This window comes from Mauremys reevesii, linkage group 12 (assembly GCF_016161935.1).
Source record: "Mauremys reevesii isolate NIE-2019 linkage group 12, ASM1616193v1, whole genome shotgun sequence".
NCBI classification, from domain to species: Eukaryota; Metazoa; Chordata; order Testudines; family Geoemydidae; genus Mauremys; species Mauremys reevesii.
In genome coordinates, this window is record NC_052634.1 from 20,321,916 (window position 1) to 20,346,616 (window position 24,701).

The following is a 24,701-nucleotide window of genomic DNA, read 5'->3' on the forward strand; positions in this document are numbered from 1 at the left end:
TCTACGTCCAGGGGAAAAAGGCACTCTATCTGGAGGGGCAGCCCCGTGCCCATCCTGTAAACCCAAACTTCGGAGCCTGGAGCATCCAGCCCCCCAAGAGGAACTGACCTGGGACCCACCTCCCTCCTTCCCAGGTGGAACGCTGCCAGCCCCCCTTTCCTGGGAATGTTGCCCCTTATCCGACTGGGTCTTTACCCAGTCAAACCTCTGCAGGTTAGGTCTGCTCGGTCTGTCCCTGAGAGTCCTGGTGAATCGCAGGAAGCTGGGGGTGCAGGACGCTGACTCCCCCACACTCCGTGACAGCTGGTGGCAGGGGCGGAATGTACTGCACCCCGTGGACGGCGCTTCCTGCAGTAAGTGACTAGGGAGCAGTAAAACGAAGGGGCGATTTCAGGAGGCAATTAACCACGGGAGTGTGTGACCAGCGCAAAGGACTTTGCAGTAACAGGGTCCCCGGGGGGATTGCAGGAGCAGTCCCAGGAGCGGAGGACTCTGCAGCACGACCCTGGCTGAGAGGGAGTGACCTGAAGAAGGGCTGGTGCACGAGGGGTCTCCCTGGAACCGGTGGGAAGCTGAGAGCACACGCCGGCGAGTGGCCAGCAGGAAGATACATGCTAAGCACCTTAAGAAAGACCTGGTGGAGCTGTGCAGGCAGAGGGGGCTGCGCATTGGGAGGTCCACCAAAGACCAGCTAATTGCCCAGCTGGAGGAGAAGGATCGCTTGGGTGAACCGAGCCCTGTCCCAGACGGAAGCCGCCCAACAGATACAGTGTGGGCCGCGGGGCCTGACATGGCTGGGAGGGGCCAGACTGCTGCCGAGGACACCCCGAGACCCTGCCCACCTATACCTAGGGGAGGGGTTGGCGGAAGCCCAGTGAATACTGAGGGCACCCTGAGCCCGGCGGCCAGCAGGGGATCTTCCCGGCAGAGCTCCCCGTCCCTGGAACAGATGCGGTTGGAATATGACAGAGGAGTTGAGGAGGCAAGAACTGAAGGAGCGGGAGAACCAGCATAAACACGAGGAGAACCAGCGCCAGCATGAGCTGGAACTGGCCCGGCTGAGGAGCAGCGGGGCCCCGGCTACGGTGAGCGAGGTGGGACCCAAGCCTACAAAAATCTTTGCTAAAGGCTTCCTGGTCCAGCATAAGGAGCGGGAGGACATAGATACCTTCCTGACGGCCTTTGGGAATACCTGCGAGCTGCACAGGGTTGACCCTGCAGACAGGATCCCGTTTCTAACCCCCTTATTGGACTCCACAGCCGTGGAGGTGTACAGCCGAATGAAAGGGGCGGAGTCAGGGGACTATGAACTGTTCAAACAGGCCCTGCTCCACGAGTTTGGGCTGACTCCTGCGATGTACAGGAAGAGGTTCCGGAACAACATAAAACCCATGAGGTCCCATACCTACAACTGGTCAACCGGGCGAAGGGGTATGCCCACAAGTGAACAGCTGGGGCCCAAACTAAAGAGGACATGCTTGACCTATACATACTGGAGCACCTGTATGAGCAGTGCCCATCTGACCTGAGGCTGTGGTTGATGGACCAGGAGCCTGAGAACCCACAGCACGCAGGCCAGCTGGTCGACCAATTTGTGGACAGTCGGGCAGGGAATAGCAGGGAGAAGTCTCGAAGGAGCAGGCCTGCCTCAACGCAGCGAGAAAATCACCATGGGACCTCCCAGCAGGGGCCTATGGAGAACCCCCACCAAAGGGGAACATCCAGAGTCAGGTCCATCCGACCCACTCGTGGGGACCCACGAGACATGGGCTGCTATCAATGTGGCCAACGAGGCCACATATGGGCCCAATGCCCCAAGCTCAGGGACAGACCGAGCAGACTCAACCCACAGAGGGTTGACTGGGTAAAGACCCAGTCGGATGAGAGGCAACATTCCCAGGAAAGGGGGGCTGGCAGCGTTCCACCTGGGAAGGAGGGAGGAGGGCCCCAGGTCAGCTCCTCTGGGGGGGCTGGATGCTCCAGGCTCCAAGTTTTGGGTTTACAGGGTGGGCACGGGGCTGCCCCTCCGGAGAGAGTGCCTTGTTCCCCTGGAGGTAGATGGGCTGAAGGTCACTGTGTACTGGGACACGGGCGCAGAGGTGACGCTGGTGCGGCCCGGGGTGGTGGCCCCAGATTGGATGATGCCCAACACCTACCTGCCCCTGAGGGGTGTGAGCGGGACCCCATTCAAGGTTCCTGTGGTGAGGGTACACCTGAAGTGGGGGGCCAAGGAGGGCCCCAAGGATGTGGGGGTACACCCACATTTGCCCACAGAGGTGTTAATGGGGGGGGACCTCGAGGACTGGCCAGGTGTGAAGGAGCAGGGGCTGTCTGTGTGCTTGGTAGGCAGAGACAGGTATGCAGCTGTAACATGAGCCTGGCCTGGGGGAGGGGAGGTCTCACCTCTGGCTGGAGGTAGACAAAAGGGAACGGGGGAGTGGAGGCATTCCTCGGTTTTGGGAGCTGGGAGGTGGGTTTCAGGGGATCCTAGGCTGGGATCCAAGCACCCTGAACCCCCAGAAAGGCCAGATCGAGGGGTCCTGGCTCTGCACACAAGCTGGGCTGTATCCTGTGTTCCGGTTGTTCAATAAACCTTCTGTTTTACTGGCTGGCTGAGAGTCACTGTGAGTTCAGGAAGAGGGGTGCAGGGCCGGACTCCCCCACACTCCGTGACACCAAGTAACACCCGGGGTGCCTTGGTCGTGACCCGGAATCAGAGTCGGCGCAGGGCACTGCTTTCTGACAATGGGGACGGTACTCTGCCCGAGGCGCAGGCCCCAACCTGGTGGGGAGGAAACACCCAGAGACATGGCTCAGAGAGGCTGCGGCCTCAGACCCAGCCGGTGTGAGAGAGCAAATCCCCATCCCTGTCCCAGCTGCTGAGTTCCAGGCCGAGGTGCAGAAAGATCCCTCCTTGCGGAAAATAAGGGACCTGGCCAACCATGTGGAGAGGTTGCCGGAAAAGGTTCCTGTGGGAGAAGAGGTTCCTGTACCGAGAATGGGCTCACCCAGGGAAAATGGAGTCAGGAGGGATCAGGAGGCAGCTGGTGGTACCTTGGAAGTATCGCCGCCAACTGCTGTGCTGGGCCCATGACATCCTCCTCTCAGGGCACCAGGGAACCTGGCGTACCCAGCAGAGGCTGCTACGGAACTTTTACTGGCCTGGGGTCTTTACCCATCTAGGACCCTTGCCCAGCACAGAGGAGCCTTTCCAGAGGGGGGCAAGGGTCAAAAGGCGGGCTCTGAACCAAGAGAGCCCAAATCACACCCCCCCAGACTGGAACGCGGGGAGAAGACCCCAGGCCAGCTTGAACCCCACGGGTATTGGAGTGACGAAAAGCCCTGGGCTGCATAAGCCTTTCCACCTGCCAACTGCGAGTGCCCTTGAGTCCCCCCGACCTAAAGGGGGGCAGGAAACTGGAATGGCCTGAGGTAACTCTTCTCCCATAACTGGGGGGATCCTGGGGCATCCATGGGAATGTAGGTGGGTTCAAACTTCCCCAGGTCACTGGCTGAAGTGACCCCACTCAGTTCGGTCTCGAAGGGGGGAGAGATGTGACGAAGGGGGACTGTTCTTACTGGGGGTCTGTTAATGCTGTGTTGGTGCCTCAGTGCAGTTCTTAAGTATCTAGCAAAGCAAGAGACCAGTGCACCTAAATGCCTGACACTCTGTCTCCTAGCAACTGATGGCCTGGGCCCCTCCTCTGCAAAGGTGCCAACTGAAGGTGTTGTAGACTGTCACGGAGTGTGGGGGAGTCCGGCCCTGCACCCCTCTTCCTGGGACTCACAGGGACTCTCAGCCAGCCTGTAAAACAGAAGGTTTATTGAACAACAGGAGCACAGGCTACAGCAGAGCTAGTGTTCGGAGCCAGGACCTCTCAATCTGGCCCTTCTGGGGTTCAGGGCGCTTGGATCCCAGTGTAGGATTCCCTGAACTCCCACCACCCAGTCCCAAACCGAAACTGACTCCCCCTCTCCACTCGGCTCTCTCCTTTGTCTAGCTCCCCGGGCAGAGGTGTTGACCTCTCCTCACCCGTGCCTAGCTCAGGTTACAGGCCGAATACCTGTCCCTCACCTAAAGTCCTCCCCGTCTCTCCCAACCCCCACACAGACAGCCCCTACTCCAGCACATCTCTCCCCCCTTCGAGACTGAACTGAGCGGGGTCACTCTGCCCGCTGACCCGGAGAAGTCCACGGCCCCCTCTCCGGGACAGCGCGTCCGCTATCAGGTTGGCACTTCCCTTCACATGGACCACGTCCATGTCATAGTCCTGCAGGAGCAGGCTCCACCTCAGGAGCTTGGCGTTGGCTCCTTTCATCTGGTGCGGCCAGGTCAGGGGAGAGTGGTAGGTGTACACGGTGAAGTGGCGCCAGGGGCGGCTCTACAAAGTAGGCTGCCCCAAGCAGCGCAGAGCGCTGCGCCGCCCTTCCCCCCCTTCCTCCTGGGGAGGGCGTCATTTGGCTCCGGTGGAGCTCCCGCCGGCATGCCTGCGGCAGGTCCACCGGAGCCCGGGACGAGCGGACCTGCCGCAGTCATGCCTGTGGGAGCTCAACCGGAGCCGCGGGAAGACGGGACCCGCCGCAGGCATGACTGCGGCAGGTCCGCTCGTCCCGGGCTCCGGTGGACCTGCCGCAGGCATGCCGGCGGGAGCTCCACCGGAGCCAAATGACGCCCTCCCCAGGACGCCGCCTCAAGCGGGCGCTTGGCCCGCTGGTGCCTAGAGCCTCCCCTGAGTGGCGCCCAAAGAGATATGGCTCCAGTTTCTTAAGGGCCCACACCATGGCCAGGCATTCCTTCTCGATGGCCGCGTAGTTCTGCACCCGGGGTAGCAACTTCTTGCTCAGGTACACGAAGGGGTGTCTCTCCCCCTTTTCCTCCTCCTGCATCAACACCTCCCCCAGTCTCGTGTCTGAGGCATCAGTGAACACCATAAAGGGCATGTCAAAATCTGGGTTTGCCAGTATTGGGCCACTAACCAGAGCCTCCTTCAGCGCCCGGAGAGCCTGCTGGCACTCCTCGGTCCAGACCACCTTGTCTGGCTTCCCCTTCTTGCACAGCTCAGTGATGGCGCTAAAGTGGGGCACGAACCTTCGATAGTACCCCGCCATCCCGATAAAGGCTTGGACCTGCTTCTTGGTTTGGGGAGCGGGCCAGTCTCTGATCACCTCCACCTTGGCTGGTTCCGGCTCTAGGCAATCGCTCCCCACCCGATGGCCCAGGTAAGATACTTCTGCCATCCCCAGCCTCTCAGAGTCAGTCCAGCACCTGTTTAACCTGGGACACGTGTTCCTCCCAGGTCTGGCTGAAGACGCAGATGTCGTCAATATATGCCACGGCAAAACTTTCCATCCCCCTCAGTAGCTGATCCACCAGGTGCTGGAAGGTGGCCGGCGCTCCCTTGAGGCCGAAGGGCAGGGTCAGAAACTCGTAGAGCCCCAGAGGGGTGATAAAGGCCAATTTCAGCCTGGCATCTGCGTCCAGCGGCACTTGCCAGTAGCCCTTAGTAAGATCCATGGTGGTGAGGTACCGAGCTCTCCTGGGCATGGGGTAGGCATCCAATACAGTGATGGCATTGAGCTTTCGATAGTCCACAGAGAACCGGATTGACCCGTCCTTCTTGGGAACCAGCACCACTGGCAAGGCCCAAGGCCAGCATGTCCCTGACCTCTCTTTCTAGGTCCTGGGCAGTTTTTCCAGTGACCTGAAAAGGGGGGCATCTTATAGGGGGTGTGACCCGGTCTCCACCCTGTGGACTGTCAAATTACTGCATCCAGGCTGGTTGGAAAACAGCTGTCGGTACAGATGCAGCACACCTCTGATCTCAGCCTGCCGGGCCAGGGTCAGCTGATCAGAGAGGGGAATCGCCTCCAGGGGGGAACCAGCTTTTGTCCCTGGGAACAGATCCACTAAAGGTCCTCTCCCTGCTCCTCCCAGTGTCCACACATGGCCAACACCATATTTCCCCTGTCATCGTATGGCTTCATCAGATTCACATGGTACACCCGGCGGTGATGAGCCCGGTTAGACAGCTCCACCACATAGTTTACCTCATTTAGTTGCTTGACATCCTTGAAGGGCCCTTCCCAGGCAGCCTGGAGTTTGTTTTTCCTCACGGGGATGAGAACCATCACTTGATCCCCAGTGGCAAAGGCGCGGGCCCACACCGTGCGGTCGTACCAGGCCTTCTGCTTCCTCTGGGCTCGGACCAGATTCTCCATGTGCAGGCCCATGAACTCGGCAAGTCTTTCCCGTCAGGATGCGGCCTTCCCCTCCCATTCGTCTCGCATCAGGTCCAGGGGCCTCCTTACCCGCCTTCCATATAGCAGTTTGAAAGGCGAAAACCCGGTAGATTCCTGGGGTACCTCCATTAATGCAAACAGCAGGTGAGGTAGGTACTTGTCCCAGTCCTGTGGGTGCTGGTTCATAAATGTTTTTAGCATCATCTTTAGCGTCCCGTTGAACCTTTCCACCAGCCCATTGGACTGGTGGTGATACGCTGAGGCCCAGTTTTGCCGGACCACACATTTCTCCCACAGGGACTGGAGCAGGGTCGACATGAAGTTGGAGCCCTGGTCTGTTAAGACTTCCTTGGGGAACCCCACCCGGCTGAAAATCGTCAGCAGCGCCTCTGGCATCGTATCTGCTTCAATAGAGGACAAGGCCACCGCCTCGGGGTAGCGAGTGGCGAAATCTACCACCACCAGGAGGTATTTCTTCCCTGACCAGGTTGCCTTGCTGAGAGGTCCATGGCCACCTTCTGGAAAGGTTCTTCTATGATGGGCAAAGGCCTCAGAGCTGCTTTCCCCTTGTCCCGGGCCTTCCCCACCCGCTGGCAGGGGTCACAGGATTGTCAATAGTGTCGAACATGGGTAACGAACCCAGGCTAGTAAAAGTTCTGTAGCAGCCTCTGCCTGGTACGCCAGATTCCCTGGTGCCCGGCGAGGGGGATGTCATGGGCCGGGTACAGTAGCTTTTGGCAAAACTTCTGGGGAACCACCAGCTGCCTCCTGATCCCCCATGACTCCACTTCCCTGGGGGGAGCCCATTCTCGGTACAGGAACCCCTTCTCCCACCGGAACCTCTCCTTGCAACCTCTCCTCATGGTCTGTCCCCCACTGAGGTCGGCCAGGTCCCCTGGCTTCCGCAAGGAGGGATCTTTCTGCAACTCGGCCTGGAACTCAGCAGCTGGGACAGGGATGGGGACCTGCTCTGTCAACCTCTCTGGGCCGTGTCTCTGGGCATTCCCTCCCCACCAGGTTAGGGTCCTGCGCCTCGGGCAGAGTACCTTCCCCGTTGTCAGAGCGCAGTGTCCTGCGTCGACTCTGACTACGGGTCACGAACCAGGGCACCCCGGGTGTTGCTTGGCCAGCCCTCGAGGTCGCCCCCCATTAACACCTCTGTGGGCAAATGGGGGTGTACCCCCACGTCCTTGGCGCCCTCCTTGGCCCCCCCACTTCAGGTGTACCCTTGCCACAGGCACCTTGAATGGGGTGCCGCTCACACCCCTCACGGTCAGGTAGGTGTTGGGCACCATCCGATCTGGGGCCACCACCCCGGGCCGGGCCAGCATCACCTCTGCGCCCGTGTCCCAGTACCCAGTGACCTTCCTCCCATCTACCTCCAGGGAAACAAGGTACTCTTTCCGGAGGGGTAGCCCCGTACACCACACTGTAAACCCAAAACTCGGAGCCTGGAGCATCCAGCCCCTCAGAGGAGCTGACCTGGGGCCCTCGTCCCTCCTTTACAGGTGGCGTGTGGCCAGCCCCCGCTTTCCTGCGAACGCTGCCCCTCATCCGACTCGGTCTCTACCAAGTTAAACCGGTGTGGGGGGTCGGTCTGCTCAGTCTGTCTTTGAGCCTGGGGCACTGGGACCAGATGTGGCCCCCTCTGGCCAGATTGATAGCAGCTCATGTCCCGTTGGTCCCCTCGAGTCGGGGGGTTGTCCCTGACGCTGGGCGTTCCCCTTGGGAGGGGGGTTCTCCCTATTCCCCCTTTGGGAGGTCCCAGGATGACTCTCTCGCTTCATCGTGGCGAGCCTGTTCCGTTGCGACTCCTCCCTGCCACCCACGACCGGCTCTTCACAAAGTCATCAGCCAGCCGCCCTGCATGTCGTGGGTTCTCTGGCTTTTGGTCCCTCAACCACAGCCTCAGGTCGGATGGGCACCCCTCATACAGTTGCTCCAGTACCAGCAGTTTAATCACGTCTCCCTTCGTCTGGGCCCCGCGGACGGCTAGTTGCAGATATGAGACCTCTGGGGTTTTATACTGACTCCGGAACCTCTCCGGAGTCAGCCCAAACTCGCGCAGCAGGGCCTGTTTGAACAGTTCATAGTGCCCTGCCTCCGCCTGTGATGGAGTAGGGGCTGTCTGTGTGGGAGATGGGTGTCTGTGTGGGAGATGGGAGAGCCAGGGAGGATTTTAGGTGAGGGACAAGTATTCAGCCTGTAACATGAGCTAGGCAGGGGGGGAGGGGAGGTCAACACCGCTGCCCGGGGAGCTAGACAAAGGAAAAGGAGCTGAGTGGAGAGGGTTGGGTCAGATTTCGGTTTGGGGCTGGGGGGGTGGGATTTCAGGGGGATCTTATGCTGGAATCCAAACACCCTGAACCCCCAGAAAGGCCAGATTGAGGGTTCCTGGCTCTGAACACGAGCCCCGCTGTATCCTGTGTTCCTGTTGTCCAATAAACCCTCTGTTTCACTGGCTGGCTGAGAGTCACTGTGAGTCCCAGGAAGAGGGGTGAAGGGCCGGACACCCCCACACTCCCTGACACCGCCCTTTTCATTCGGCTGTGCACGTCCACGTCTGTGGAGTCCCATATGGGGTGAGAAATGGGATCCTGTCTGCAGGATCAACCCTTTGCAGCTCGCTGGGCCAGGAAGCCCTTAGCAAAGCTTTTTGTAGGCTTGGGTCCCCCGTCACTCACCGTAGCCGGGGCCTCGCTGCTCCTCAGCCGGGCCAGTTCCAGCTCATGCTGGCGCTTGTTCCCCTCGTGTTTACGCTGGTTCTCCCGCTCCTTCAGTGTTTGCCTCCTTAACTCGAGCGCCTCCCTGTCATATTCCAACCGCATCCGTTCCAGGGACGGGGAGCTCTGCCGGGACGATCCCCTGCTGGCCGCCGGGCTCAGTGTGCCCTCAGTATTCACTGGGCTTCCCCCAACCCCTGCCCTAGATATAGGTGGGAAGGGTCTCGGGGTGTCCTCGGCTGCAGTCTGGCCCCTCCCAGCCATGTCAGTCCCTGGGGCCCACACTGCATCTGCTGGGTGGCTTCCCTCTGGGACAGGGCTCGATTCACCCAAGCGATCCTTCTCCTCCAGCTGGGCAATTAGCTGGTCTTTGGTGTACCTCCCAATGCGCAGCCCCCTCTGCCGGCATAGCTCCACCTGGTCTTTCTTAAGGTGCTTAGCATACATCTTCCTGTGGGACACTCGCCGGCCTGTGCTCTCAGCTTCGCACCGGTTCCAGGGAGACCCCTCGTGCACCTGCCCTTCTTGTCACCCCCCCCCTCTCTTCCAGGGTCGTGCTGCAGAGTCGTCTGCCCCGGGACTCCTCCAGCAATCCCCCGGGGGACCCTCTTACTGCAAAGTCCTTTGCTCTGGTCACACGCTCCCATGGGTTAATTGCCTCCTGAAATCGCCCCTTCGTTTTACTGCTCCCCAGTCACTTACTGCAGGAAGCGCCTTCCACGGGGTGCAGTAGATCCCACCGCTACCACCAGTTGTCACGGAGTGTGTGGGGGGCCCGTCGAAGGGGGGGAGAGATGTGACGAAGGGGGACTGTTCTTACTTGGGTCTGTGAATGCTGTGTTAGTGCCTCAGTGTCCCCTATGCAGTTAAGTATCTAGCAAAGCAAGAGGCCAGTGCATCTAAATACCTGATAATGATGGCCTGGGCCCCTCCTCTGCAAAGGTGCCAACTGAAGGTGTTGGAGATTTTCACGGAGTGTGGGGCAGTCCAGGCTGCACCCCTCTTCCTGGGACTCACAGGGACTCTCAGCCAGCCAGTAAAACAGAAGGTTTATTGAACATCAGGAGCACAGGCTACAGCAGAGCTCGTGTTCAGAGCTAGGACCTCTCAATCTTGCCTTTCTGGGGTTCAGGGTGCTTGGATCCCAGCCTAGGATTCCCTGAACTCCCACCATCCAGCCCCAAACTGATACTGACATCCCCTCTCCACTCCGCTCTTTTTCTTTGTCTATCTCCCCTGGCAAAGGTGTTGACCTCCCCTCCCCCCTGCCTAGCTCAGGTTACAGGCTGAATACCTGTCCCTCACCTAAAGTCCTCCCCGGCTCTCCCAACCCCACACAGAGAGCCCTTCTCCATCACGAAATGAGCTGCCCGGGGAGCGGGCGCGTACGGACGTTCGCGCGCTGGCCGGAGGAGCGTGGATCCCGCTCCCTCGGTGGGTCCGCGGGGTCCAGAACATAGAAAAGACTTTACAAAAGAGGTGATCCATTCTAATTCTGTCCGAAGTAACAGAGCAGGCTATAAACACTACTATAGCGACTCATTGAAATAGTCACTGCCACACATGGACTTCTTGTCCTCAGGCGCTCTCTGAACTCTTCACGGCTACGTTCTCAGCCATAGTCTATTTTGGTGACAAAACCCTCTTAGTTGTCTCTCTTCAGAACCAGAGCTATTTCGAGCATCTCCACAATAAATGTCGCAGAGACCCTCTTCTCGGGCTGTCCCACATTAGTAAGACTTCACCATAGGCGACAGGTACAGTATTGTCTCCTCACCCTTGACCATATTGTCACAACGCTGAAGAGCTGAACAATTAAGGGGAAGGAAAGTTTTGTTTTTCCTTCCAAACAGTTTCTACCAGTACTCTGGAGGTGCAAGGGGAAGGAGCGTGCTCCTGGAGAGAAAGGGGAGAAGAACATGAAAGGATTTAATGTATGTCCCTCAAGATTAGAGGCTAAACTTTGCAACCTATCGGCATGTAGAATTGCATGTGTGTTTGACATTTTTATCACCTATTTAGAAAACTATTTAAACTCAATTGAAAGAAGTCATTTTAGGTGTCTGCATTGCTTTTTTCTCTTTACAAGTTTTACAGTTTGTTGAAAAGCAAAATAGCTGCGTTTGTGCGCACTGTTTCTGCCTGCATGGGGCAAGCACTCAAATGTAAACATGAATTCAACTTCTGCATATATTGACGCAGCTGTAGGATGACCTGTTTCTTCAAGCAGAACTTTATTTTGATGTATTGTCAAATAAAGTAATCAGATTGTTGAGATTATTAAGAGAGAAAAAATCTATTAGTTATGTAGCACTGCAAATAATTGCCAGGAAAACAGATGTAGAATTTTTTTGGTGAGACGCTGTTGTACTACCATCGAAAATAAGCACTTAGGTCTGGTGTACACTAAAAAGTTAGGCTGATGAAGCTGTTTTCTGTCGACCTAGATGACACATAAGTGTCTCTCTCACTGATGCACGCACGCCATTACAGCAGCACAGTAACACCACCGCCCCAAGCGGCGTTGACCCATGGTCAATGTACCCAGGTCAATGCAGCACAAGTGTAGCTGCTGCATTACCTTTGTCAACCCTAACAATCCTCCAGCAGCTGTCCTCCAGTGCCTGACACTGACAGCTCTAGTCAAAATGCAAACTCCATTGTCCAGGGAACACAGAGACCAGAATGCCCCCTGCCTCGTTAAAGTGCCACAACTATTTTTCTCGACTGTCTCCCTAGCATTACTCCACTTCTGTGTGCAACTGCCTAGCCGAAGATGCTCGCCACGTGCACTCCAGCTTGGAGTAAAGAGGAGATCGTGGATCTCCTGGGCCTCTGGGAAGAAGAGGCTGTGCCACAGAAACGTGGACAGCTCTGAGCAGATTGGGAAGCAGGAGCTAGAGAGGCGACAGGAACTAGCAGCAGTGCCATGTCAGAGGACCACAAGAAACTAGGGAAAACACTGCATGTTAGAACTACACTTGCAGAGTATTTAGTCATAGTTGCATAGATTCTAGGGCTGGTAGGGACTTCCAGAGGTCATCAAGTCCAGTCCCCTGCCCTCGTGGCAGGCCCAAATACTGTCTTCACCATCCCTGATAGACATTTATTTAAACTACTCTTAAATATTTCCAGCGCTGGAGATTCCACAACCTACCTAGGCAGTTTATTCTACTGTTTAACCACCCGGACAGTTAAGAAGGTATTTCTAATGTCCAACCTAAACCTCCCTTGCTGCAGTTTAAGCCCATTGCGTCTCGATATAGCCTTATTAGAGGCTAAGGTGAAGAAGTTTTCTCCTGTGTATATACATGCGTGTACATATAAATAGCCTATTAGTCCTAGCAGTAGCTGAAACCAGTCAATGTAGTAATATAACATGGCGTACAAGTGAAATGCATTTATAACACCTCATCTATCTATGACCTCTATTTTGAATTACTAGGATCTCTGCAACCTTCTGGCAAAGAGGAACTACAGCTAAATAAACTTCTGTCCAACGCTGTGGAAGTTAAAAAGGTTTCTCTCTTCTTAGTGGAGGCATCTGACTTGCTGGATCCCAAATCTGTCACTCAGAACTCCGAACCACTGTTATCATTTTCTGAAAAATCCACAGTGCTCGGGTCATGCGAGAAATGTGATTGGGCTATTCTTGTTATGAAATGGAAGATGGGCTCAACGATTTTTCTGGCGGTAGTTGTATATTTAATAATCGGAGCTGCTGTCTTCAAAGCCCTGGAGCAGCCACATGAACCTGTCCAAAGAGCCACCACTGTGATTCAGAAGCAGACGTTTGTAGCGGAGCCTTCCTGTGTGAATGCATCGGAGCTCGATGAAGTAATGCAGGTCATTCATACAAAAACTTAACTTGTTCCTATGTTTTAGAAGGATGAATAATGGGACAGCGTTGTATCAACATTTGAGCTGCAAATGTAGCCAGACGGCTAACTTCAGACAGAACGGTTGGCAATAGCATTTTTAAACGAGGCTTCAGCTGAAAAGTCATTGCTAAATTTTTTTATATTCCCTGTGCGTTATAGCCAATTTTCAAACTGAATGCTCCGGTGCCAATTAAATGACTATTCATTAGCAATCTGTATAACATAGTAGTTCACAAAGGAATTGGGGTATTGATTAAGCAGAAAATTCCTAAACAGGAGAGGTTCAGTGCAAACAACTGCTAGGCAACACTTTCTCCTAGACTTACATCTTACAAATGGTATTCCGATGCACTCCTGGCAATTTGGCAGAGATCCGTTTGGGAAAACAGCGAAATGTGACAAATTCATTGCGGATTATTGGTAGTCATGAATTTCTCTGTTACCAGCCTAAAATTGATATCAAGCTGCACTGCTGTCAATTTGACATAGGTACGATTTCAACGTAGGTTTCAAAGCAGCTAAACATGAGCAAGGATTCCACATCATTGGTAAGCACGAATTCCTCCTGTTCCCATCCTAAACTTGCTATTCGGATGCAGAGCAACAAAATGACCGACATACGCTGCGAAAACGGCTACTCATGAGCAATTCATTCCAAATTTCACGTAGGCACGAATTTCTCCATGAACCATCATAAAATTCTATTCGATTACACTCCTCCCGATTTGGCAGAGATCTGTTTGTGAAAATTCCTAAAAAGGAGACGTTCAGTGCAAACCACTGCTATGCAACACTTTCTCCTAGACCCATCTTACAAATGCTATTCAGATGCACTGCTTTCAATTTGACAGATGTACGATTTGTACGAAGAGTTCAAAGCAGCTAAACATGAGAAAGAATTCCACACCATTGGCTATTTGGCAGAGTTCCTTTCGTGAAATTTGCCTAAAAGGAGACGTTCAGTGCAAAGCACTGCTAGGCAACACTTTCTCCTGGAAGCATTTTACAAATGCTGTTCGGTTGCATTGCATGCCATAAAACTAATCTGCGAGTGTGAAAATTGATACTTATGAGAAATTCATTCAGGTTCATTGCTAGGAACAGATTTCTCTGAGACTCGTTTTTCACAAGCCAATAGCATCCCCTGCTGGACACTTGGTAGAGATTCCTTTCATGAACATTGCTATACATGAGCCAGTCATTGCAGCTCACTGATAGGTACGAATTTCTCTTTGAAATATCCGCAAAATAGCATTCGGTTACACTGTTAAGCCCTTTGTTAGAGCTCCTTCCGTGAAAATAGCAAAACATGACACTTTTCGCTGCGAGCGAGGAAAGTCTAATGCAATCGTCCTCCTTCTGCAATTCTGATACACTGCTGAGACTTTGGCAGTTCTACGTTGTGAAAACAGCGAAACATGAGAAATTATCTGCGGATTATTGGGAAGCACGAATTCCTCCTGCTCCCATCCTAAAATTGCTATTCGGATGCACAGCTAGCAACTTGACCGAGCTACGCTGTGAAAACAGCTATACAAGAGCAATTCATTCTCAATCACTGGTAGGCATGAATTTCTCCTGGAAACACGCTAAAAATGCTATTTGGTCCCACTGCTGTCTATTTGGAAGAGCTCCGTTTGTGAAAATTCCTAAAAAGGAGACGTTCAGTGCAAACAACTGCTAGGCAACACTTTCTCCTAGACCCGTCTTACAAATGCTATTCTGATGCATTGCTGGCAATTTGGCAGAGCTCCGTTTGGGAAAACAGCGAAATGTGAGAAATTCATTGCGGATTATTGGTAGTCATAAATTTCTCCTGGTACCAGCCTAAAATTGATATCAAGCTGCACTGCTGTCAATTTGACAAAGGTACGATTTCAACGAAGGTTTCAAAGCAGCTAAACACGAGAAAGGATTCCACACCATTGGAAAGCAAGTATTCCTCCTGTTCCCATCCTAAACTTGCTATTCGGATGCACAGCAACAACATGACCGAGATTCGCTGTGACTACAGCTACACATGAGCAAGTCATTCCAAATCACTCGTAGGCACGAATTGCTCCTGGAACCACCCTAAAAATGCTATTCGATAACACTCCTGCCCATTTGGCAGAGATCCGTTTGTGAAAATAGCTAAACTTCAGAAATTCAGTCAAAATGTAAGCTAGGCACGTGAAAAAAGCTAATGAAGAATTATTAAGCCCACATCAGTGCTAGACACGACTTTCTCCTTGAACCAACCTCCAATTGCTATTCGAAAGCACTGGTGACTATTTGGCAGAGTTCCTTTCGTGAAAATTGCGAAAAAGGAGACTTTCAATGCAAAGCACTGCCAGGCAACACTTTCTCCTGGAACCATTTTACAAATGCTATTCTGCTGCATTGCTGGCCATAAGACTAATCTGCGTGTGTGAAAATGGAAAATATGAGAAATTCGAATCATAGTGCAGCTACAGACAAGAGCAATGTTTAGCTACAAGGGAATCCCAGTCCATTTTAAATGTACGCTGTTTCAGAAAAGGAACATAGGAGACTATGAGAAATTATGAGAAATTCGTTCAGGATCATTTCTAGGCACCTGTTTATCTGAGAATCGTCTTTCACAAGCCAATAGCATCCCCTGCTGGACATTTTGTAGAGATTCCTTTCGTGAATATTGCTAAACGTGAGCCAGTCATTGCAGCTCACTGATAGGTACGAATTTCTCTTTGAAATATCCACAAAATAGCATTCGGTTGCACTGTTAAGCCCTTTGTTAGAGCTCCTTCAATGAATATAGCAAAACATGACGCTTTTCGCTGCGAGCGAGGAAAGTCTAATGTAATCGTCCTCCTTCTGCAATTCTGATACGCTGCTGAGAATTTGGCAGTTATACGTTGTGAAAACAGCGACACATGAGAAATTCACTGCGGATTATTAGGAAGCACGAATTCCTCCTGCTCCCATCCGAAAATTGCTATTCGGATGCACAGCTAGCAACTTGACCGAGATACGCTGTGAAAACAGCTATACCAGAGCAATTCATTTGAAATCACTCGTAGGCATGAATTTCTCCTGGAAACACGCTAAAAATGCTATTCGGTTCACTGCTGGCTATTTGGAAGAGCTCCGTTTGTGAAAATTCCTAAAAAGGAGACGTTCAGTGCAAACAACTGCTAGGCAACACTTTCTCCTAGACCCATCTTACAAATGGTATTCCGATGCATTGCTGGCAATTTGGCAGAGCTCCGTTTGGGAAAACAGCGAAATGTGAGAAATTCATTGCGGATTATTGGTAGTCATGAATTTCTCCTGGTACCATCCTAAAATTGATATCAAGCTGCACTGCTGTCAATTTGACAGATGTACTATTTGTACGACGGTTTCAAAGCAGCTGAACATGAGAAAGAATTCCACACCATTGGAAAGCAAGTATTCCTCCTGTTCCCATCCTAAACTTGCTATTCGGATGCACAGCAACAACATGACCGAGATTCGCTGTGAATACAGCTACACATGAGCAATTCATTCCAAATCACTCGTAGGCACGAATTGCTCCTGGAACCACCCTAAAAATGCTATTCGATTACACTCCTGCCCATTTGGCAGAGATCCGTTTGTGAAAATAGCTAAACGTCAGAAATTCAGTCAAAATGTAAGCTAGGCACGTGAAAAGAGCTAATGAAGAATTATTAAGCCCACTTCAGTGCTAGACACGACTTTCCCCTTGAACCAACCTCCAATTGCTATTCGAAAGCACTGGTGGCTATTTGGCAGAGTTCCTTTCGTGAAAATTGCTAAAACGGAGATTTTCAATGCAAAGCACTGCCAGGCAACACTTTCTCCTGGAACCATTTTACAATTGCTATTCGGCTGCATTGCTGGCCATAAGACTAATCTGCGTGTGTGAAAATGGAAAATATGAGAAATTCGAATCATAGTGCAGCTACAGACAAGAGCAATGTTTAGCTACAAGGGAATCCCAGTCCATTTTAAATGTACGCTGTTTCAGAAAAGGAACATAGGAGACTATGAGAAATTATGAGAAATTCGTTCAGGATCATTGCTAGGCACCGATTTATCTGAGAATCCTCTTTTACAAGCCAATAGCATCCCCTGCTGGACATTTTGTAGAGATTCCTTTCGTGAATATTGCTAAACGTGAGCCAGTCATTGCAGATAACTGATAGGTACGAATTTCTCTTTGAAATATCCACAAAATAGCATTCGGTTGCACTGTTAAGCCCTTTCTTAGAGCTCCTTCCGTGAAATTAGCAAAACATGACCCTTTCGAGCCTTATCTTTGCGAGCGAGGAAAGTCTAATGGAATCGTCCTCCTTCTGCAATTCTGATGCACTCTTGAGAATTTGGCAGTGCTACATAACTAATAGATTTTTCTCTCCTAATAATCGTCTGCCTTTTTGAGTGCCCACTTCCTAGCAGAAAACTACGGCTTTCAGATACTCTCTATACTTGAATTCTTTAAAAACAACCTAATCTGCTAATGTTTACTCTTCAGGGACGTAATCTCAGTCGAGACAGAAGTCTTTGATATAGGTGAGCAAATCTGCTGTGGAAATAAACTGGTAGTCATTGTTTTTAAAGACGCTCGAATCATAGTGCAGCTACAGACAAGAGCAATGTCTAGGTACAAGGGGACCCAGTCCATTTGAAATGTACGCTGTTTCAGAAAAGGAACTACTAATGGGTTCAAAGCCTACAGCTACCCACAGCTCACAGGTATTTGTCTCAGGGGGTTGGTTTTGGGCCGCTCTAGAGACAGCGATTAGCCAACTATCTAAAGTTTAGGGTGTTCAGATGCACGGATCTATCTACCTAGCTAGCTACCTATCACGAACACTAATAAGCATCTTTAATTTTTCTTGTTTAAGCAATGCCATTGGAACTGCGGCAGTTATACTGACAACATTACTGAAACTTTTACAGTTACCTTATCTATCTACAAATCTAGCTATCCATAAACACTAATGAGCATCTTTAATTTTTCTGGCTTAAGAATTTCCATTTGAACTCCTCCTGGTCTACTTACAACTTTTCTCCACATTGATCTATCTAGCCCTCTAGCTAGCTGTCTAGCGACCTAGACAGCTGTCTAATCAGTAAAACTAATGAGCTTTTATTCTTCTTGTTTGCACATTTCCAGCGGAACTTCCCCTGTTTCACTGACAAGTATCAGAGGGGTAGCCGTGTAAGTCTTAGGTTAATGAGCCTTTTTTATATTTAATAATGTCTTATGTATTCAGGTGCCTGTCTGATCCGATAGCTAGCTAGCTATATTGGTAGATGGAGTAAGTGAATAACTCTTGAGTAAAGCTATCATGAAAACAGGGACTCTTACAAAGAGGAAAAAGTAAAGCTTCTTATCACTGTTCGTGATTAGTTAGCTCCATCGATCGAGCTAGAGCGAGAGACAAACTGTATAAATCTTGAGAAATGCTGTAAGTGATACAGGGGAAGTTCCATTTGTAATTGTAAACCGTACACAAGAAAAATAAAAGGTGCTCATTAGTGTTTGTGATTAGATAGATAATTAGATCGCTAGACAGCTAGCTAGATCGCTACGTTGTTAAAAGTGAATAAAGTTGTAAGTAGAACAGAGGGAGCTCAAATGGAAACGCTTAAACAAGAAAAATTAAAGATGCTTATTAGTGTTCGTGATTAGATCGATAGATAGCTATTGCATCTGCACACACTAAACTTTAGGTAGTTGCAGAGGAGCTCTGTCTCCAGAACGGCAAAAACCAAAACCCTGCGCCAATACCTGTGGCTGATGTTATCTGCAGGCTTTGAAACCATTTCTAGGTCCTTTTCTGAAAGAGCGTACATTTCACATTGTCCCCTCGTACCTGGACATTGCTCTAGTCTGCAGCTGCCCTATGATTCGAGCGTGGGTGTCTTTCAAATCACTGGCCGACTAATTCTTCATTTCTACAGCAGATTTGCTCAAAGACTCCTGTCCCGACTGAGATTCCATACCTCAAGTTGTTTTTAAAGAATTCGAGAAGAGAAAGAATGTAATAAGCTGTATTTTGAAACTAGGAAGGGGGAACTCAAAAAGACAGACGACTTCTGCAATAAAGGCATTGAAAAGTCAGGAACGAGAATGAGCCTAGGAAACTTCATTCCAGAGACTAATTCTTTCCAAAGCTCCAAGGGCCTGGATAGAGAGGTTAATATTACAAGCAGCAGCTTAGCCACAGCTAGATTAAAATGGCTTTATAGCTGTGTAGGCATACACATAGATTGCTGTTACAGCTCAAACTCAGACACCTAGGTAGTGGAGACTAAGTGAAATCCTGACTGTAAACCCAGTAAATTATGCAATTTGGAACTTTATGAAGTAAAATTGGAATGCATTTTCCTATTAACCTGGGATAGACATCCTATGGCACGTGTGCCGAAGGCTGCACAGAAGCTGATTTTCAGTGGCACTCACACTGCCCGGTCCTCGCCACCAATTCGAGGCAGAGGATTATGGGGAGGGGGGCGCTCTCCATCTTAATTTCAATATAGATGAAGCGTTTTCATCATTTAAGAAACCTTATTTACTATACATACAAACAAAGTTTAGTATCAGAGGGGTAGCCGTGTTAGTCTGGTTCTGTAAAAGCAGCAAAGAATCCTGTGGCATCTTGTAGACTAACAGACGTTTTGCAGCATGAGCTTTCGTGGGTGAATGCCCACTTCTTCGGATGCAATTAGTTTAGTTATACATTTTAGACATAAAGAAAGAGACCTTCTGAAAACCTTGATATGCATTTCGGTCACGCGAAACCTCAAAAATGAGTGACTAAATGAAGACTGGGACACCTCTTCTGAAACGGTGCCGAGCCCTGCTGTAGCCAGTCTTATTGCACGACAGAGAGAGTTTTTCCTAGAAACCAGCAGAGGGTGATGTTGCCTTGTGAAGGCTCTTTCCTTGAGGCTTTTGAAAAAGCTCCGGGGAAGTAGTTTATTTTTCAAGAGCGCTATGCTAAATGGACTAGAAAAATGCCACGAAATGAGCTGCCCGGGGAGCAGGCGCGTACGGAGGGTCGCGCGCCGGCCGGAGGAGCGTGGATCCCGCTCCCTCGGTGGGTCCGCGGGGTCCAGAACATAGAAAAGACTTTACAAAAGAGGTGATCCATTCTAATTCTCTCCGAAGTAACAGAGCAGGCTATAAACACTACTATAGCGACTCATTGAAATAGTCACTGCCACACATGGACTTCTTGTCCACAGGCGCTCTCTGAACTCTTCCCGGCTACGTTCTCAGCCATAGTCTATTTTGGTGGCAAAACCCTCTTAGTTGTCTCTCTTCAGAACCACATCTATTTCGTGCAGCTCCACAATAAATGTCGCAGAGACCCTCTTCTCGGGCTGTCCCACATTAGTAAGACTTCACCATAGGCGACAGGTACAGTATTGTCTCGCTCTCCGGGACCAAGCTCCGCAACCCCTTTCTCCCTCTCCTCCAGCTGTAGCTCCACATCCCCGCGGCCCTCTCCCCCGGCCAGAACCTCGCAACTTCAGAGCTCCCAGCCGGAGCCCCACAACCCGCAGTCCCGCTCCCCCGCCCAAGTACAGAAACCCCGCAGCCCCACTCTCTTGTCCCGGAGCTCCGCAACCCTCCACCCCCAGTCGCCGGACCGGAGCCCGGCAGCCCTGCAGCCCCGTTCTCTCGGTCACAGGCTCGCAACCCCGCACTCTGGCCGGAACCCCGGAACCCGGCAGCCCCGCTCTCCCGGCAGGAGCCCCGCAACCTAGCAGGCCTGTGCTCCCGGCCGGAGCCCCCAACCCCTTGGTTCCGCATCCCCGGCCGGACCTCCGCATCCCCGCGATCCCGTTGTCCCGGCCAAGCGCGGCAAGTCCTGCGGCTCCGCTTCCCCGACCGGAGCAAATCCACCCCTTCGTCCCGCTCCCACCGGCCGGAGCCCCGCCAGAACCTTGCAACCCCAGAGCTCCCAGTCAGAGGCTCACAACCCCGCAGAGCCCTCTCTGGCCGGAACCCCGTAAACCCGCAGCCCCGCTCTCCCGGCAGGAGCCCCGTAAGTCCGCAGCCCCGCTCTCCCGACCAGAGCCCCGCAACACCGCGTCCCGCTACCCAGGCTGGAGCCCCGCAACCCAGCAGACCCGTTCTCCCGGCCGGATCTCCGCAACCACTTGGTCCCGCATCTGCGGCCGGAACTCCGCATCCCCGCGATCCCGCTGTCCCGGCCGAGCGCGGCAAGTCCCGCGGCTGCATTTCCCAGACCGGAGCACGGCAACCCCGCAGCCCGGCTTTCCCGGCCAGAGCCCTGCCACCCCGTAGTCCCGCTCACCCGGATGGAGTCCGCAACTCCCCAGACCTACTCTCGCCGCCGAAGCCCCGGGGCACCGACACGCTGGACAGAGCCCCGCCAACCCGGACAGAGCCCGGCTAACGCAGACCGAGCCCCGCAACACTGGGTCCTGCTCTCCCGGCAGGAGCCCTGCAACCCCGCGGTCCCACTCCCCAGACCAAGTGCAGCAACCACTCTCTCCACTCAGAGCCCCACAACCCTGCAGCCCCACTCGCCGGACCGGAGCCCCGCAAAATCGCGATCCCCCGGCAACCCCGCACCCCCGCTCTTCTGGCAGGAGCCCGCAACCATGGAGCCCCGCTCTCCTGGCAGCAGCCCCGCAACTCCTTGGTCCCGCTCCCCCGGCCGGAGCTCCGCATCCCAGCGATCCGGCTGTCCCAGCTGAGCGCGGCAAGTCCCGCGGATCCGCTCCCACGGCCAGAACCCCGCAACTCCGCAGGCCCACTCTCCTCGCTGGAGGCCCAGGGCCCCGACACCCCAGCCAGATCTCGTCACCCTGTGGTCCCGCTCTCCCGGCAGGAGCCCCACAACTCCGGCGCCCCGGTGCCCGGACACCCCAGAGAGAACCCCGCTACCCCGGACAGAGCCCCCCCAAACCCCGCGGTCCTGCTCTCCCGGCATCACCCCTGCTAGGGCTCCACAACACTTGTGACAAAGGTGGACTCTTCCTACTGGGGTCTGTGAATGCTGTGTTGGTGCCTCAGTGTCCCCTCTGCAGTTCTTAAGTATCTAGCAAAGCAAGAGGCCAGTGCACCTAAATGCCCAACACTCTGTCTCCTAGCAACTGCTGGCCTGGGCCCCTCCTCTGCAAAGGTGCCAACTGAAGGTGTTGGAGACAAAGAGATCAGGTGACCTCCTGGCCGGGGAAAGGAGCTGAGCAGAGAGGAGGGACTGGAGGGAGTTGCGGAGACTGGAGCTGGCTCGTGGAGGAAGGGTAGGACAGACAGGGCTCTGATCTCGCAATGGGGCTGTGGGGCTCCTGGGGCCCCAAGATGGGCTAACAGCAGGGATCTGGTTCTCTGTGCCCGCAAGACCTGTGTTGCACTGTGTTCCTGGCATCTGAATAAACCACCTGCTTTACTGGCTGCGCCCGTGTCCCAGTACCCAGTGACCTTCCTCACATCTACGTCCAGGGGAACAAGGCACTCTATCCGGAGGGGCAGCCCCGTGCCCATCCTGTAAACCCAAACTTTGGAGCCTGGAGCATCCAGCCCCCCAAGAGGAACTGACCTGGGGCCCTCCTCTCTCCTTCTCAGGTGGAACGCTGCCAGCCCCCCTTTCCTGGGAATGTTGCCCCTCATCCGACTGGGTCTTTACCCAGTCAAACCTCTGCGGGTTGGGTCTGCTCGGTCTGTCCCTGAGAGTCCTGGTGAATCGCAGGAAGCTGGGGGTGCAGGACGCTGACTCCCCCACACTCCGTGACAGCTGGTGGCAGGGGCGGAATGTACTGCACCCCGTGGACGGCGCTTCCTGCAGTAAGTGACTAGGGAGCAGTAAAATGAAGGGGCGATTTCAGGAGGCAATGAACCCTGGGAGCGTGTGACCAGCGCAAAGGACTTTGCAGTAACAGGGTCCCCGGGGGGATTGCAGGAGCAGTCCCAGGGGCGGAGGACTCTGCAGCACGACCCTGGCCGAGAGGGAGTGACCTGAAGAAGGGCTGGTGCACGAGGGGTCTCCCTGGAACCGGTGGGAAGCTGAGAGCACACGCCGGCGAGTGGCCAGCAGGAAGATATATGCTAAGCACCTTAAGAAAGACCTGGTGGAGCTGTGCAGGCAGAGGGGGCTGCGCATTGGGAGGTCCACCAAAGACCAGCTAATTGCCCAGCTGGAGGAGAAGGATCGCTTGGGTGAACCGAGCCCTGTCCCAGAGGGAAGCCGCCCAACAGATACAGTGCGGGCCGCGGGGCCTGACATGGCTGGGAGGGGCCAGACTGCTGCTGAGTTCACCCCGAGACTCTGCCCACCTATACCTAGGGGAGGGGTTGGTGGAAGCCCAGTGAATACTGAGGGCACCCTGAGCCCGGCAGCCAGCAGGGGATCGTCCCGGCAGAGCTCCCCGTCCCTGGAACAGATGCGGTTGGAATATGACAGAGGAGTTGAGGAGGCAAGAACTGAAGGAGCGGGAGAACCAGCATAAACACGAGGAGAACCAGCGCCAGCATGAGCTGGAACTGGCCCGGCTGAGGAGCAGCGGGGCCCCGGCTACGGTGAGCGAGGTGGGACCAAGCCTACAAAAATCTTTGCTAAAGGCTTCCTGGCCCGGCATAAGGAGCGGGAGGACATAGATACCTTCCTGACGGCCTTTGGGAATACCTGCGAGCTGCACAGGGTTGACCCTGCAGACAGGATCCCGTTTCTAACCCCCTTATTGGACTCCACAGCCGTGGAGGTGTACAGCCGAATGAAAGGGGCGGAGTCAGGGGACTATGAACTGTTCAAACAGGCCCTGCTCCACGAGTTTGGGCTGACTCCTGCGATGTACAGGAAGAGGTTCCGGAACAACATAAAACCCGTGAGGTCCCATACCTACAACTGGTCAACCGGGCGAAGGGGTATGCCCACAAGTGAACAGCTGGGGCCCAAACTAAAGAGGACATGCTTGACCTATACATACTGGAGCACCTGTATGAGCAGTGCCCGTCTGACCTGAGGCTGTGGTTGATGGACCAGGAGCCTGAGAACCCGCAGCACGCAGGCCAGCTGGTCGACCAATTTGTGGACAGTCGGGCAGGGAATAGCAGGGAGAAGTCTCGAAGGAGCAGGCCTGCCTCAACGCAGCGAGAAAGTCACCATGGGACCTCCCAGCAGGGGCCTATGGAGAACCCCCACCAAAGGGGAACATCCAGCGTCAGGTCCATCCGACCCACTCGAGGGGACCCACGAGACATGGGCTGCTATCAATGTGGCCAACGAGGCCACATATGGGCCCAATGCCCCAAGCTCAGGGACAGACCGAGCAGACTCAACCCACAGAGGGTTGACTGGGTAAAGACCCAGTCGGATGAGAGGCAACATTCCCAGGAAAGGGGGGCTGGCAGCGTTCCACCTGGGAAGGAGGGAGGAGGGCCCCAGGTCAGCTCCTCTGGGGGGCTGGATGCTCCAGGCTCCAAGTTTTGGGTTTACATGGTGGGCACGGGGCTGCCCCTCCGGAGAGAGTGCCTTGTTCCCCTGGAGGTAGATGGGATGAAGGTCACTGGGTACTGGGACACGGGCGCAGAGGTGACGCTGGCGCGGCCCGGGGTGGTGGCCCCAGATTGGATGGTGCCCAACACCTACCTGCTCCTGAGGGGTGTGAGCAGGACCCCATTCAAGGTTCCCGTGGTGAGGGTATACCTGAAGTGGGGGGGCCAAGGAGGGCCCCAAGGATGTGGGGGTACACCCACATTTGCCCACAGAGGTGTTAATGGGGGGGGGGACCTCGAGGACTGGCCAAGTGTCACGGAGTGTGGGGGAGTCCGGCCCTGCCCCCTCTTCCCGGTCTCACAGTGACTCTCAGCCAGCGAGTAAAACAGAAGGTTTATTGAACAACAGGAACA